Consider the following 16,726-nt stretch of genomic DNA (forward strand, 5'->3'; position numbering starts at 1 on the left):
GAAAAAAAGACCCTGCATGCCTCTGGGATATTTTTCCATTAACCATTTTGACACATGACTGACTGTGGGGGATTATTGGTTTTTGAAGAACTATTAACAGCTGTACATTTGCATATTAATACAGTTCTCGTCAACTTACTAATGCAATTTGCTTCTCAGCTTTGTTGCCACCTCATTCCTTGAGCATTTCAGACAAATTCTTGCAAAGAAAGGTTCATCGTGGGTCAGACAGGATGTTTACTGAAAATTTGGAAACAGAAATACCCAAAAGGTAACATTGATTCCAGGACACTCTAAGAGTGGCATTCACATTCACCAGTGCTAAACTAAACCCAATATAATTACAGAAATATTAATACAATAATAACTCAAATTTCCAATTTCTCTTTCCCATCCTTGGCTGGCCTTGTTGGATTGGTAGGTGAAAGAGTTCTTGGAAGTTGTTTGATAGAGGTCCCTGAAGGTCTCTTCAACAATGAAAAAGTTCCACTGAAATAGTAATTCAGATGTATTTTAGCTCTCAGGCCCTCTCTACAGAGAGACAAACTATCCGTGCATCTGTGTTCCCCTCTGCACCCATCATAGTTGTTCTCAGCAGGAGCTTGTCCACCTTCTTTCTTTAGCCGAACACATTAGCCTATTACCTGTGACTATGCAGGAACATGACGCATGAGAATTTGCATGACATTTTCAAAGGGCAAAAGCATGCTGAAGGTGTGCTTTTTATTGCTGCATTTGGCATTTTGTGAATCAAAGGAAAAGGAACTTTTACGTACCAACAAATAATTTGATAAAATAAGTCTGGAAGCTGCAGTTAATGTTTTAAAATGGCAGTGACCGGTGAATTGTTGGGATAACTGAAACTGTTTCAGCTTCCACAAATTCTCTCATGGGGCCAAAGACTGTATAGAAAAACATTGGTGACAACTAGCACCATCTATGTTTTGTTTTTTTTAAGCTTGAGCCTAGTTCCTATGTCCACCCTGAGCACTATGTGATCACTGTAAAAGGTACAGTCACATCAAACCTCCACCCAAGGCAGAAACCATACACTGCCTGCTTTTCCTGTTTAAGTGAAATCTCTGGTTTTAGCAGAGTTCTTCTTTTTTTTGGGGGGGGGGGGGCTTTTATTGCTTTTAACACCAGATACTTTTGGACCCACCCCCGGACCCCCCCAATACAGTAAAACTGCACATTTTACAGTGGCCTTTTATTGTGGCCAGCCTAAGGTACACCTCTGCAATAATCCTGCTGTCTAATCAGCATCTTGATATGCCACACCTGTGAGGAGGATGGATTATCTTGGCAAAGGAGAAGTGCTCACTAACACAGATTTAGACAGATTTGTGAACAATATTTGAGAGAAATAGGAATTTTGTGTACATAGAAAAAGTCTTGGATCTTTGAGTTCAGCTCATGAAAAATGGGAGCTAAAACAGTTGCAAAAGTGTTGCGTTTATAATTTTATTCAGTGTATTAGAGTTGAAAGCTCCACCTTGAACAGGCGTTAAGTCAATTCAGGAACATTGTGCTAATAAGGTCTCTTTCACAACATGTGAATGCAGGGCGTGTAATGTGCATTTTACTCCAGAAAAAAACCTTTTGAGTATTTCTTCTACCACTGCCAATACACACATTCCCAGGTAGGGAAAGGGTAAAAAGAAAAGCAAGATGATGTTTGCCTAAGGCCCCCAAATCAATGTATTAAATTGATTTGATCTCATATATTTTATCATTATCTGATGAAAAACACAGGTCAACACTATCTTCACTTCACAACCAGGGGCGGGTCTAGAGGGGGGGGCCTGGGGTGGCACCCGCCCCCTCTGAAATATGATTGCGCTTGAGTGCTGTCAATCTCACAAATTTGATTTTCATTGGATCAGAGTACTGTCACTTTGCTGCCTGTTCTGCCAATCGATGCCTTTCCATTTGGTAAATGGTTATCTTCTTTGACAACACATTCTCACACCAAACTCGTAAAATAAGGACGTTCAGTCAGGAGCCTTTCTCGTTCTTATTTGACGTTAAAAGTCTCCTTTAGCGTCTCATGTAAACGTGCTTGGTCGCCACTATTGCCGTCCCTTTTTCGTCCCTTTTGACACGCTTGGTCGGGACGGGTGAAGCGCGACAATAACGGAATCGCGGAGGTTGGGTTTAGGAGAAAAACAACGGGGAAAGGACGCCTCAAAAGCCGGGAAACACACGCCGTAGACGGGGGAAACAAAAGGGTGCCTTTTTCGTCGCATCAGACGCTGAAGGACACTGCCCAAACATACTTATTTTACGAGTTTGGAATGAGAACGGGTTGTCTTTGAACACACATTGTATGGCAACTGGGTACTTTGTTGAAATTTTGAGGCCAATTTTATGAAGGTAAATATGGTGCAAAAGGTGAGAGCCTGTAGAATACAATGTGAGAACTTGCAGAACAAAAAATCTGAACTTGTTAAAATGTTAAAATTTGCACTTGTAAAAAATATTCACACACATGTGATCTGTATTTGAAGTCACACAAAGAAAAAAAACACACGAGAGCTTGTAAAAGAAATCTGAACTTGTAAATTGAAATTTGCACTTGTAGAAAATATTCACACACCTGTATTTTGAATGTGAAGTCGCAGAAAAAATATTGACAAATGTGTTGATTGATATTTGCATGGTGTTCATGACAGCTGCAAACTTGCAATGCAACATTTACTCATGTACTTTTTTTTTTTTTACTCAAGTTCATTTTCCATCACAAACACAACTCAGTGATTACAATCTCTCGAATCTGTCGCTGCAACTTCATATATGTGCTCTCTCGCATCACAAAGTGGCGAATCTGCGCCTCGACTTTTGCAACACTTCTTGTGATACATTTGGTGCAAAACTAATTTGTACCTGTGGACTATGGCTGTGGAGCTCTGAGCCAACAGAACAGGGAAAGCAGGGTTTCTATCGCCAGATGAGGGACAACTCTGTCCGGCTTATTTATGTAGCATGGAAGCTAGGTGGAATAGCAAGCTAGCGTTAGCTAACTAACCAACCAGCCTGCTTCTAAATAAATACCTTTTAATTATCTTTACACTTTTTAACAGTCAAAGATAAGTGAAAAACTCACGGTGAGCTCCAGGTCCTGCAGCCGCAGATGGACCGTCATCAGTGGGGATCGGCCAGCATAGCAAGTAAAAAAAAAAGTACACAAGTAAATGTTGCATTACAAGTTTGCAGCTGTCATGAACACCATGCAAATATCAATCTACACATTTGTGAATATTTTTTCTGCGACTTCACATTCAGAATACAGGTGTGTGAATATTTTCTACAAGTGCAAATTTCAATTTACAAGTTCAGATTTTTTTTACAAGCTCTCGTGTGTTTTTTTTCTTTGTGTGACTTCAAATTGAGATCAGATGTGTGTGAATATTTTTTACAAGTGCAAATTTTAACATACAAGTTCAGATTTTTTGTTCTGCAAGTTCTCACATTTTATTCTACAAGCTCTCACCTTTTGCACCATATTTACCTTCATACAGTTTAGAAGTAAAACGATACTGAACTCCCTGTAGAGCACTTGTTGCTGTAAGAAATGAATTGTGTATTGCACTTTATATCTGTTCTGTTTCCTATTATCTGAAAAATGTGTACAGCAAGGTTTTCTTTGTTGAAGTTTGAGGCAAGTTTATTGTAAGTGTATTGCACTTTATTTTTATACGGTTCTGTGAAAAAAAAAATCTTCCCAGCCCTTGTCACATGACTAATTAATGTTTCCACATAGCCAAATTTTTACCGTAAGAGTCCTTAGAAAATGTGTATTGTATTTGGATGTATAACATTTTTGAAAAAAACTAGTCAAATTAATAATGAATCTGATTTGTTTCATTTATCAAAATTGCATTGTGTTGTTCTATTCTATCCAATACGTCCTATATTTCTAAGCAGATTTTCTATGCTGTATTTTGATAAATTCCCCTGGGCCCCCCCCTAACGGATTATTGGTCCCCCCACCTAAAAAATCCTGGAATCGCCCCTGTTCACAACTGATTTAAAGAGGTGATAGAATGATTATATAGGGTATTTTACACTGTTCCTTAAGGTCTCCTAATAGGGTATGTAACATTGGTTGGGCTGAAAATTGCCCAAATGCTATTTTATTAGGCCCTTAACTACCCTGTGAATATGGCTCTATTTGGAACAAGAGCTCTTCTTCCATATATGGTATGCTCATGAATATTCAGAATGAACTACGTGCTGATTGGTTTGAGCAAACTACATAGAAACACATGGGAGACTCGATAGCAGGTCTCATATTTCAGACACTGCAAAGTTATACATTGTTTGTCTACTATTTTGTTATTAAATTCACTTCTGAGACTTTTTTTAGCGAGAAATCATCTATATAAAGCTCAAATATGGGCCGTTTTACGAAAATTGATGGCCAATTGCAAATTTGGCAAGACTGTGTGTCGGAGTTCAGCGGCCGGTGCTGCCTGTGTAGCTGCCTTGCCGCCCAGCCTGCCTTCCTTCCTTCACAGGCCCCGGCCTGCTGTGAGGTACTTGGAGCTCCGTCACGGCAGCCCACAGCACTCCATACCCGCGCAAAGTCACTGTTTTTTTGCGCTAATGGACAACCAAACGCTGCTGCCCTGACAGAACTCCAGGGCCTGCAACTCCCCTCTTACTGCTAGCTAAATGGCCCGTGTATGTGAGCGAGAGCGCAGTCAGCGAGCTTGTTACGCCAGCAATCTCTTACCACAGTTCCAGTTAATCTTTTAATGTGTGTAATTATAATGTGTTGAGTTATTTAAACAAACGATTGGGGAAATAAACACCGCTTGTCCGCGAGTCTCATTGATAGATAGCCTGCGACAAAATTTGCAATTAGCTATCCATTTTCGTGAAGCGGCCCATATTTGAGCTTTACATAGTTGATTTCTCGCATAAAAAAGTTTCAGAAGTGAATTTTGTAATGGAATAGCAGAGATCTGCGTGACCTAGATTCAGAAGACTACCTGATCTCAGGTCAGTTGCGTAGCCTATGTAAATGTTTGGGCGTGACTGTTCTCTTAATACACCCATGGGCGTGACAAAGTTACAGTCGTTATAAGTGGCGTGACAAAATTCAAACTGTAAATATACTCTAGTTATGCTGAAAGTGTAGCTAACTAGCTGCGATATGTACACATAGGATTGAAGGGACACTGGAAGCTAATGAAACCCCTAATGTTCACAAAAATGCATTAAATTGAAATCGGACACCATTGTTAGCTTTATATGACCTTGGTGTAGCTGTAATATAAGTGGCATGACGAAATTCTAACTGTAAATATACTCTAGTTATGCCGGCAACTGGCAGCTGGCTAGATCCGCGGAGTTCCGCGGAGCCCCGAGTTCCAGTAGTAAGTAACCTAGAAACGGTGACTTTCACTGGGTATGGAGGTTGCCACTTTCTCATCAGACTGTGTGGAGCTCCTAAAGTCTGACACGTCTTACCAAATTTGCAATTAGCCATACATTTTCGTAAAATGGCCCATATTTGAGCTTTATATAGTTGATTTCTCGCATAAAAAAGTATCAGAAGTGAATTTAATAACAAAATAGTAGACAAACAATGTATAACTTTGCAGTGTCTGAAATATGAGACCTGCTTTCTCGTCTCCAATGTGTTTCTATGTGGTTCACTCAAACCAATCAGCGCGAAGCTCATCTAAATATTCATGAGCATACCATATTTGGAAGAAAAGCTCTTGTTACAAATAGGGCCATATTCACAGGGTAGTTAAGGGCCCATAAAATAGCATTCGGGCAATTTTCAGCCCAAACAATGTTACATACCCCATTAGGAGATCTTAAGGAACGCAACACGTCGACGTGAGAGGACGCTGGCGCTGCTTATTCGCCGCTTCTCCGTCTGCTACTAGAGACGGACTGGGGCTAAAAAACAGCCCTGGACTTTCTCCCAAATAGGCCCATCATCTGGCCATTCGCCCCTAGCCATGCGCGACAGACACTAGCCAGGATGTCCTGATACTATGACACAATACTGTAGCCTATCAGACGAGGTATTCACAGCAAGTAACATCTCAAAACCAATGATGAGAATTGGGGTTGTGTTTATTAATGAAGCCTCAGCCTATAAATATAAATAAAATACAAATAATGAAATGTCACTGGCTACAGAAACCCCAAATTACACAAACTTGTAATTATAAAACAGTATATATGTCAGTATTACTGACAACACTTTCAGAGATAAAGTAGGCTACTTGCTGTACCTGAACATGGGGGTATTCTGTAGGCCTATACCAAAACTACACTGAGAGTGTTAGTTATTATATACTATAACTATTCAAATATATATGTATATAACGTGTTGCTTTGTGTTAAAAAATTAGCATTGAATAACCTATTTAATATTTTCTCAATGTCATATTACACTTTTGATTCATATTAAGGCTGTGAAATGATGAAAATGACTAGGCCCTATCAATGTAGTCTGTGAAGCTTTCACAAACAACCACCAGGTCTTTGCTAGTTCCACAATAGTAAACACAAATATGAAAGACAAGGAAAAACTGCACTCTGATGGAAGACAGACAGAAAGTTCAAGCTAGGATTTTTATGGTTAAACTTTTGGTTACATTTGGTGAATATTTAGCCCCCTTCCCTGTTTGTTAGCATGTTTAGAGTGGTACCAATACATGCCTGATGTTTTCCCGTTTCATTTAATACCATAGTCTTCATCCTAGCAGCGAAAGTGATCTCACTACAACCTCTCAGATAGAACAAAGTGAAATCGCGCTCAACCCGCGATTCATTTCTAACGCGTTTAATGTTTCAAATTAACCTAAAAAAACGTATTAAATACGTTAAGTTTGACAGCATTAAATGGCACGATCATTTTCATAATCATGATGCACATGCTCATGTTGAGCTGACAACATGCAATTCGCTAAGATATGGATGAAGGCAGTCTATAGTGTTTACTGCTCCTGGCACTTACCAGTATTGCTGATGAAGTAGTAGGCCGACTCTTCTTCTTCAGTTTTATTTTTACACGTAGTTTTTTTACACATCTGGACTTTTCCAGAACGCACAGATTGTCAGTCCGTCCCTGTCTGCTACCCTCTTGTGTTCCTGTTTGTTTGTGTTCGTTGTACCCCTACCTTTGGACAGCCTCTGTACCTCTGGACAACCTCTGTACCTCTGGACAGCCTCTCTGCTGGTTCCCGAAGCCGCCTGGTCTCCTCGACCAGACTCTCGCCTCGTCGGTTAGCCGCTAGCTGGCTGCCCCCCGTTCACCAAACGCGTGGCGGCTAATCCTAGCTGCTACAGAGGCTAACCCGATTGCCGATTGCTGACCTCCTTCTCACAGGCAACCTCCACCAGATGCGTGCCGTGACCGAAACTACACTTTCATCTCCTCCTGTCATGCTGTCAGGGACCAAGCAGTTAGGCATGAGGAGTCACAAGGAGATTTAAAAAAAGGGGTTTTTATTTTACCTACAAAATCATTACAACAAATAAACATAAAGTTTGGGCCCTTAAAAACCGAACTTAAGCTCTGAACATAAACTCAAAAATACAACTGACCTCCCATACAATAAACAAAGGGGACTTATATACTGGCTGATCAAACTAGGTTTGACACCCAGGGGGAGACTAACAATAACTCTAATAGGTAAACTACAAATAACAAAAAAAACATCTAAACACTTACTCCAAAAGAAATGTAATCTTAATTAACATTAACTGAACAAATGTACTAAATACAATACAAATCAAAACTCAAATATCTTGAGGAAAAATAAAGCTAACTCCCCCCTGACATAACAAGTAGTGGTAGAGTCCAATTTGGCCACCACCCCTATAAAGCTGCTGTTGTTCCAGACGCCACCCCTTTGTCCCAGCAGCCTGCATGCTTCACTCCAGGGTGTGGAATCCGCAACACTGGTAAGCTCAAAAAGAAAACCATTATATTAGAAAACCAATCCAAAACTAATAAAGTATATATGTAAACCAAATCCAGTGTCCTGTAGAAAAAGCATGAACTAAGATAAATGTGAGTGTATGAGGTTACCGCCTTTAAGATGGCTGTGTGGCCACGGACATGGCCATCACACATGCTGTGGATTATTCTGGCACTCACATCACTCATCCACCTCTGTGCTCCTAGCCCACGGCTAACCGCTATCAACGAGCTCTCAGTCCCTCCGCTCGGCAGAGTTCAAATATTCAACTCTGCAACTGGTCGAACTCGTCAACTACTCCATTCCATCCTGCATCCCAGTCATCAAACAACTCGGACTTCTACGTCGACCCCGTTACATCCACAGAAGCTCTCGCCGCAAGTTTGTTTTCTTCCACCACGGACAATCCATTCCATCGATCTGGTCACCTTCACGCTCTGTCGCACCTGTCCCACGTCATCAGGATGCTTCACCCACTGGATCATATAGGGCTGAATTCACCGTCAGGCTGCACAGAAAACCCGGACTGGACTTCAATGCTTTCCGCACTTCACATACACGCACTGCTAACCGGGACAACCTCAGATCTCTCCAGCCTGCCCCCATCCCACCACCCTCTCTACAATGCCAACTTTGCCCTCCTCAACACCCGATCGCTCAACAATAAAGCTCCTGCCCTCCATGAACTAATCCTAGACAACACTCTGGACTTCCTTCTGCTCACTGAAACCTGGCAACAACCCAACAACTTCTTCTCCCTCAACCAAGCATCCCCCCCTGGCTACAACTACATCTGCAAACCCCGCCCCTCCCGCCGTGGAGGTGGCCTCGCCGTTATTTTCAATCAGAACTTCCGGATCACAGAACTCACCCTCCCCTCAGTATCATTGTTTGAATATCTCGCCTTCAAAGCTCTTTCCTCCATGACAGTCATCCTCATTTACAGTGCCTTGCGAAAGTATTCGGCCCCCTTGAACTTTTCGACCTTTTGCCACATTTCAGGCCTCAAACATAAAGATATAAAACTGTAATTTTTTGTGAAGAATCAACAACAAGTGGGACACAATCATGAAGTGGAACGAAATTTATTGGATATTTCAAACCTTTTAAACAAATAAAAAACTGAAATATTGGGCGTGCAAAATTATTCAGCCCCCTTAAGTTAATACTTTGTAGCGCCACCTTTTGCTGCGATTACAGCTGGTAAGTCGCTTGGGGTATGTCTCTATCAGTTTTGCACATCGAGACTGACATTTTTGCCCATTCCTCCTTGCAAAACAGCTCGAGCTCAGTGAGGTTGGATGGAGAGCGTTTGTGAACAGCAGTTTTCAGTTCTTTCCACAGATTCTCGATTGGATTCAGGTCTGGACTTTGACTTGGCCATTCTAACACCTGGATATGTTTATTTGTGAACCATTCCATTGTAGATTTTGCTTTATGTTTTGGATCATTGTCTTGTTGGAAGACAAATCTCCGTCCCAGTCTCAGGTCTTTTGCAGACTCCATCAGGTTTTCTTCCAGAATGGTCCTGTATTTGGCTCCATCCATCTTCCCATCAATTTTAACCATCTTCCCTGTCCCTGCTGAAGAAAAGCAGGCCCAAACCATGATGCTGCCACCACCATGTTTGACAGTGGGGATGGTGTGTTCAGGGTGATGAGCTGTGTTGCTTTTACGCCAAACATAACGTTTTGCATTGTTGCCAAAAGTTCGATTTTGGTTTCATCTGACCACAGCACCTTCTTCCACATGTTTGGTGTGTCTCCCAGGTGGCTTTTGGCAAACTTTGAACGACACTTTTTATGGATATCTTTAAGAAATGGCTTTCTTCTTGCCACTCTTCCATAAAGGCCAGATTTGTGCAGTATACGACTGATTGTTGTCCTATGGACAGAGTCTCCCCGCCTCAGCTGTAGATCTCTGCAGTTCATCCAGAGTGATCATGGGCCTCTTGGCTGCATCTCTGATCAGTCTTCTCATTGTATGAGCTGAAAGTTTAGAGGGACGGCCGGGTCTTCATAGATTTGTAGTGGTCTGATACTCCTTCCATTTCAATATTATCGCTTGCACAGTGCTCCTTGGGATGTTTAAAGCTTGGGAAATCTTTTGTATTCAAATCCGGCTTTAAACTTCTCCACAACAGTATCTCGGACCTGCCTGGTGTGTTCCTTGTTCTTCATGATGCTCTCTGCGCTTTACACGGACCTCTGGAGACTATCACAGAGCAGGTGCATTTATAGAGACTAACTATCATCATTAGTCATTTAGGTCAACATTGGATCATTCAGAGATCCTCACTGAACTTCTGGAGAGTTTGCTGCACTGAAAGTAAAGGGGCTGAATAATTTTGCACGCCCACTTTTTCAGTTTTTTATTTGTTAAAAAAGTTTGAAATAGCCAATGAATTTCGTTCCACTTCATAATTGGGACCCACTTGTTGTTGATTCTTCACAAAAAATTACAGTTTTATATCTTTATGTTTGAGGCCTGAAATGTGGCAAAAGGTCGAAACGTTCAAGGGGGCCGAATACTTTCGCAAGGCACTGTACCTGCCACCTAAACCAAATCCCTCCTTCCTCTCTGATTTTACTGAACTCCTCACACTAGCCTCATCTCTCTCTCCACGTCTGCTGCTACTTGGTGATTTAAACATCCATATGGACTCCCCCACCTGCAAGCTCTCATCAGAATTCACCATTTTACTGGACAACTTCTCTCCCACCCAACATGTCACATTCCCCACCCATGAAAAAGGACACATCCTCGACCTGGTCTGCTCCACTAACCAACCGGTGCTCGACCTCCATCCATGCCTCTTTCCCCTCTCTTATCACAAACTGATACGTTTCACCATCCCTTCTCCAACCCGAAGCCCCCGCCTCCTCAGAGAAATCACGTTCCACAACCGCAAATCAATCGATCCCCACCATCTCTCTGACCTGCTCTCCACCGACCCCTGACAAAACCCCAGAACCCTCTTCTCCACAATGAACAACCTCATCAAGCCTTGGACCAACACCCTCCCTACCTCTACTCCGGATCTCTGCAACTCATTCCTCCACTTTTTCGCTGACAAAATCAACATCATCTACCAATCTCTATCCCCTGTATCTGACCTCCCAGGATCTACTCCAGCACCCACCATGGACCCTCCTCTCCCCATCTCTCCTGACCTCCTGACCCCTCCTCCTCACTGCCTCCTCTCCCAGTTTGACCCGGTCAAATCTCCAAACTCATCAGCTCTTCCAAACCCACTACCTGCTCCCTTGACCCCCTACCTACTCCACTCCTGAAGTCCTGCCTCCCCGTCCTATGCCCCTACCTCACTAACCTCTTCAACTCCTCACTGTCCCTTGGAACTGTCCCCTATGCCTTCAAAACTGCCGCTGTCACCCCAATCCTTAAAAAAACTGGTCTGGATCCCTCCTCCCTCAACAACTACCGCCCAATATCCAACCTCCCCTTTCTGTCTAAAACCCTGGAACGTATAGTCGCCACACAACTACAAACCCATCTTCATGCCAATAACCAATTTGAACCCCTCCAATCTGGTTTTCGCCCCCTCCACAGCACTGAAACCGCTCTCCTCAAAATCCTCAATGACCTCATTACCTCTGCTGACACCGGTTCCCTCAACATCCTCATCTTGAGCAGCCTTCAATACTGTGAGCCATAACATCCTGCTCACCAGACTCAAAGACCTCGGTATCAAAGGTACTGCACTCAACTGGCTCCACTCCTTCTATCCAACAGATCCCACTTCATCTCTCTCCATAACCACACCTCTGCCACAGCCACATTTACTCAATGTGTTCCCCAAGGCTCCGTACTTGGCCCCCTCCTCTTCATCATCTACATCCTCCCTCTTGGTCAGATACTCCGCCACTTCAACCTGGACTTCCACTGCTATGCTGATGACACCCAGATCTACCTCAGCATCAAATCCCCCCACAATCCTCCCCTCTCCCACATCAACTTCTGTCTGTCAGCTATCAAAACCTGGATGCAACACAACTTCCTCAAACTCAACAGTGATAAAACAGAATTCCTCCTCCAAATCCACACTCAGCAAAACCAATAACCCCACTCTCACCATGGACGGCACCATTGTCTCCCCATCTCCCCAGGCCCGCAACCTTGACGTTATCTTTGATTCCACCCTCTCCCTTGAGCCTCACATCCGTCAAGTCATTAAAACCTCCTTCTTTCACCTCCGCAACATTGCCAAAATCAGACCCTCTCTCACACCTCCCGCTGCTGAAAGACTCATTCACGCCTTCATCTCCTCCCGACTGGACTACTGCAACTCAATCCTCCTCGGCATCAGCTCTACCAACATCAACCGACTCCAACTGGTCCAAAACGCAGCCGCCCAACTCATCACCTGCTCCAAATCTTGCCACCACATCAATCCAGTGCTAAAACAACTCCACTGGCTCCCTACCTCCCACCAGATCACCTACAAAATCCTGGTCCTCACCTACAAAGCCCTCCACCATCTGGCCCCCCTCATACCTCACTGACCTCCTCTCCCCATACCAACCCTCACAGTCCCTCAGATCCACCTCAGCTGGTCTCCTCTCCATCCAAAAATCCAACCTGCGCAGTTTTGGGGACAGAGCATTCTCCAGGGCAGCTCCCAGGCTCTGGAACTCCCTCCCCAAGAGATCCACACCTCTGAGGCCCTCATCATCTTCCAGTCCCACCTCAAGACCCATCTCTTCACCTCTGCTTATCCATAGCCCCATACCCCCTCCCTTTCCATCTGTGCCTGAATCTTGTTTTGTTTTGTTCTGTTTTGTACTCTACCTTCCCTGTAAAGCGATCAATTTATTATTATTAAGGAAAAGTGTGAAATACCCTATATAATCATTCTATCACCCCTTTAAGGGAGGGAGAGAGGAAGGGTTAGGGTGATGATGGGGAGGAGGGTAGGGGATGGGATGCAGACCCTGGTTAGGGTGGGGGGAGAGACAGTTAGGGTTAGGGTAAGGGTAGGGTGAAGGGTAGGGGATGGGATGCAGACCCTGATTAGGGTGGGGGGAGAGACAGTTAGGGTTAGGAAAGGGGTTGGGTAAAGGGTAGGGGATGGGATGCAGACCCTGGTTAGGGTGGGGGAGTGGGGCAGGTGGGAGAGTAGGAGGCGGGTTCCTGTCCATGTGCCCCATTCACCAATATCTTCCTAAGTTTTCTCTTAAATATGTTCTTAAGAAGGTTTCTAAGAAAGGTCTACGTTGGATTCATGACGTGTTCTTAAACAGCAGAATTGTTCGCACCTGTGTTCTTAGGATTGATGAATCCCACGTCTTCGTAACTGAAAGCGCGTGCCAATTGTTCCTAATTAGCATAAGAAAACGCCCCAAAAATACTCATATAAGGACATGACACTTCCTGTCCACCTCCTGGGAGACTGCGTTAGAGATGGTCGGAGCCGCGGTGGAGGAAGCACTGAATCTCAGTACTTAAATAAAAGTACAAATAACCAAAGACATATTTACTTTAGTAAAAGTAGAAGATGTCCACTACCACAAACAAGGCCTGGCTTTTATAAGAAGTTCCTATCCTAACCAGCATAAAACGGAAATGTGTTGTTAGAATCGGAATGGGGTTGGTTTTATTCATGGATGTATTTTATTTTCTTTAACCATGCAAGTAAGCAAATAAAGTGTGTCAAGCAGCGCAAATGGGGAGATGTGAAGAGGTCCAGCCAAATAAATAAGATATGAACGCGTTTTACGCAGCCTGGCGGAGAAGTAAACGACGCTGTAGAGACGCAACTATGATTTAAAAATAAACATTTTCATTTTCACTTTTACCGGAGGCTGTATTACCGAGGGTCAGCGGCACTGCACCAGGGCTCGTGCAGCACCAGAGCCAGCTTGGCTAGCTGGATAGATATATATATACGGCAACCAAACTTCACTGGTGAGACAAACGTGTGACGGTCAGGAAGACATTTTGGTAGGGGACAAACTGATCAGAAAATGTAACGGAACATTGTAGAAATGTAGTGGAGTAGAAAGTACAGATAATTGCTGCAACATGTAGCAAAGTAAAAGTCAAAAGTTGACTATGCACTATTGAGTCTACTTAAGTAAAGTACAGATATGTGACAAATGTTCTTAAGTACAGAAGAATTTGTACTTTGTTACATTCTACCACTGCATTTTGGCCATATAAATAGTGATCAATCACCAAATAACGCAGGATTTAATCAGTTTAATTGCTGATGTAATATGATCTTTTTTTTCAACAAATGATCAGAAATACATTACAGTACAATACTATCATTGTAAACGACTGTAGAATTAAATAAAATGCAGTAACCAATCATTTTGAGCAAATTGTCATCACTCAAATGTGCGTAAGAGTGCTTTTCAGTGTTCGTAGATTTTGTTCTTAGCTAAGAACAAATCCAAGTTAAGAAAACATTAGTGAATGCCAGAATCTTCGTAAAAAGTGCGTAAAAAGGGTTTAAGAACACATTTCTTCGTAAGAATGGTTGGTGAATGAGGCCCCATGATCACAATTTTGGACCCTTTGTCGGCTGTTTTAATAATGATGTTTGGATTCCGACGGAGTTGTGACAGGGCCCTACGCTCATCACCAGACAAGTTGTCTGGGGCCTCTGGCTGAGGTCGATGTGAGCGGAGGGTCCGTTTGTTGTTTTGAATGAGTTTTTTAACTTTTAACGGGTCAAGTTGGTGATGGAGTGGTTCCCAATTAGTTGAGTGAATGGATGAGATGGGCGTGACTGGGCATGGGAGTGAAAGTGACTGAGTTTGATGCATCTATGTATTTATGGAGATCCCTGTGAAGTTCCTCCCAATCAAAGCAGGATGGTTGTGGAATGAAAGGAAGTCCCCTCTCCAGAAGTGAAAGCGGTATGGCTGATGGGGTGAAGAGTTTGGTCAGGTTTAAAACATTGGAAGAGGAAGTCCAGTCCAGGTCCATATGAGTAGTGGTGTCAGGTGGAGGGTCAGGTGTTGTGTTGGTGTTGTGTGTGATGGTGTTGGCCGGGTTGGATTTAAAGAAATCTATAAATTGAACTGTTTGCACCAATAATCAAAAATTGTCTGGGCTGTGTCGGTTGTCCAATGTATGTTGTCTGATTGTGTGATGAATGTGTTGTGTCGTATTTCTGTTAGAAAAGGAAAGTGGGAAGCTATGGTGTTGTTAATGCGTTTGAGATTGCTCTGTTGTGTACTGGTGAGGTGATGATGGGGAAGTAGGTTTCTGCATTGAGGAAGGTGTCTGTGGCCTGTTTATAGAGAATTCTTAACTGTTTGCAGGAGGTTTGCGGTCTTCGTCCCTTTTGTTGGTCCCGACGGAGAGGACAACCACTCAGGGATGTGGGTTTGGGAAAGTTTTTTTAACAGGTTTCGTTGAAATGGTAGAATTTGGCTCCTGGGTCCCGAGTTGGATGTTGGGATTGGAGTGGGGTGGAATCCGATCGATTTTAGAGTCACCCAGGATTAAGACTGCTTTGTTACCTTTGAACGACCAGTCGGTGACTTTCCTGGTGGGGTGAGCCATGTGATATGTGGGTTTGTATTTCATTGTGAGCAGGGGTGTGGATGAGCAGATAAAGGGAGAGGAGAGGGAGGAAGTGGCGGGAGGAACGTGAATCTGGACTCCAGAGTATCCAGAGTAGCAGGGCAAGGCGAGGCGGCCTCCGGGGGTCATTGTGATGAGGGTTCAGATTTGGTTTTCTCATTGTGGGCAGTTTTGGCCTTCTGAGGACCTTTCATCATGGAGGTTCCCACTCTATCACAGACCCCTAACTGGGTGTCCAGAGTCCGCCTCACCAAAAACGTGGTCATCTGGGGAGAGAGGGGAAATAAGGTCATTGATGATTGTGGAAACATTAGATTTATGAGAGGTCATGGGGAAAAGGGGTGGGGGAGATGGGACATGGTTTGGCTGAGCTGAGGGTATGTGGATTTCTGCAATTAGGTGGATGTCCTTTTTCTTAGAAATAGGGGCTGGTGAAGAGGTGGTGATAGTGGTTGGCTTTACTGGTAAATCTGATGTTGGCCAGGAGGGAAGAGGCCCCCCTCTCTTGGGGTGGGGGAGAAAAGTTGATGTCTGTTGAGGGATTGATTCCAGGTCGGTCCGAGACAATCCTTCCTCCCATCCCGACTCTCTTATCTTACTACACCTCAACTAAATGACTAAAACCTTTAAAACATTGTGAACTGAACCCTGCTTCGTGTTGCTTTGTTCTCCGAGATCTCGCCACTGCTTTCAGAATCTAGTCACAGGGGTCAAGCCAGTAGATGATAGCATTCCAACCACAAAACAATCCTGATCAGATTGTTTCACAACACTTCACATCTATTTTCTTTATTTTTCATGCACAAGTCAAATTTTATATGCTTTGGGTTTACAACATTCCATGAACATCTATTCCAAAACAAATAATACTGTTAAGTATACAGTATAACAATACTGTTAGATATACATGGTAGTTAATCTAAAATTCTGGTGATCAGGCTGCTGTACTGTCTTTTATTACTACCATTGTGTAGCATGTTATACACTTTTCTCCAAATCTCAGTCTGAAATTTTGGGATCTTTATACAGTGAAATACCATTATGCAAGAGAAAAGAGGATTATCACTTACATCCCAAGTGTTGAACACCTTAAAGTACCTATTATGTTTTGTCATAACTACTATTTAACATACCATATGGTGGCCATATAATATAGGCACATCAGTATGAATCACTTGAATTTATGCATCTTGACAAACTATCAAACTTATACC

At 43.1% G+C, this 16,726-nt stretch overlaps 1 long non-coding RNA gene across 1 annotated transcript; it reads right to left on the reverse strand.

Moving 5' to 3' along the window:
* Positions 1 to 10,979: 10,979 nt before the first annotated feature.
* Positions 10,980 to 12,555, reverse strand: LOC120571698. Its single transcript, XR_005641266.1, has 3 exons — positions 12,521 to 12,555; positions 11,227 to 11,229; positions 10,980 to 11,066 (listed from the first exon to the last, which is right to left on the reverse strand). It is a non-coding gene; the product is annotated as an uncharacterized LOC120571698 (long non-coding RNA).
* Positions 12,556 to 16,726: the final 4,171 nt, after the last annotated feature.

This window comes from Perca fluviatilis, chromosome 13 (assembly GCF_010015445.1).
Source record: "Perca fluviatilis chromosome 13, GENO_Pfluv_1.0, whole genome shotgun sequence".
In the NCBI taxonomy this organism is placed as follows: Eukaryota; Metazoa; Chordata; class Actinopteri; order Perciformes; family Percidae; genus Perca; species Perca fluviatilis.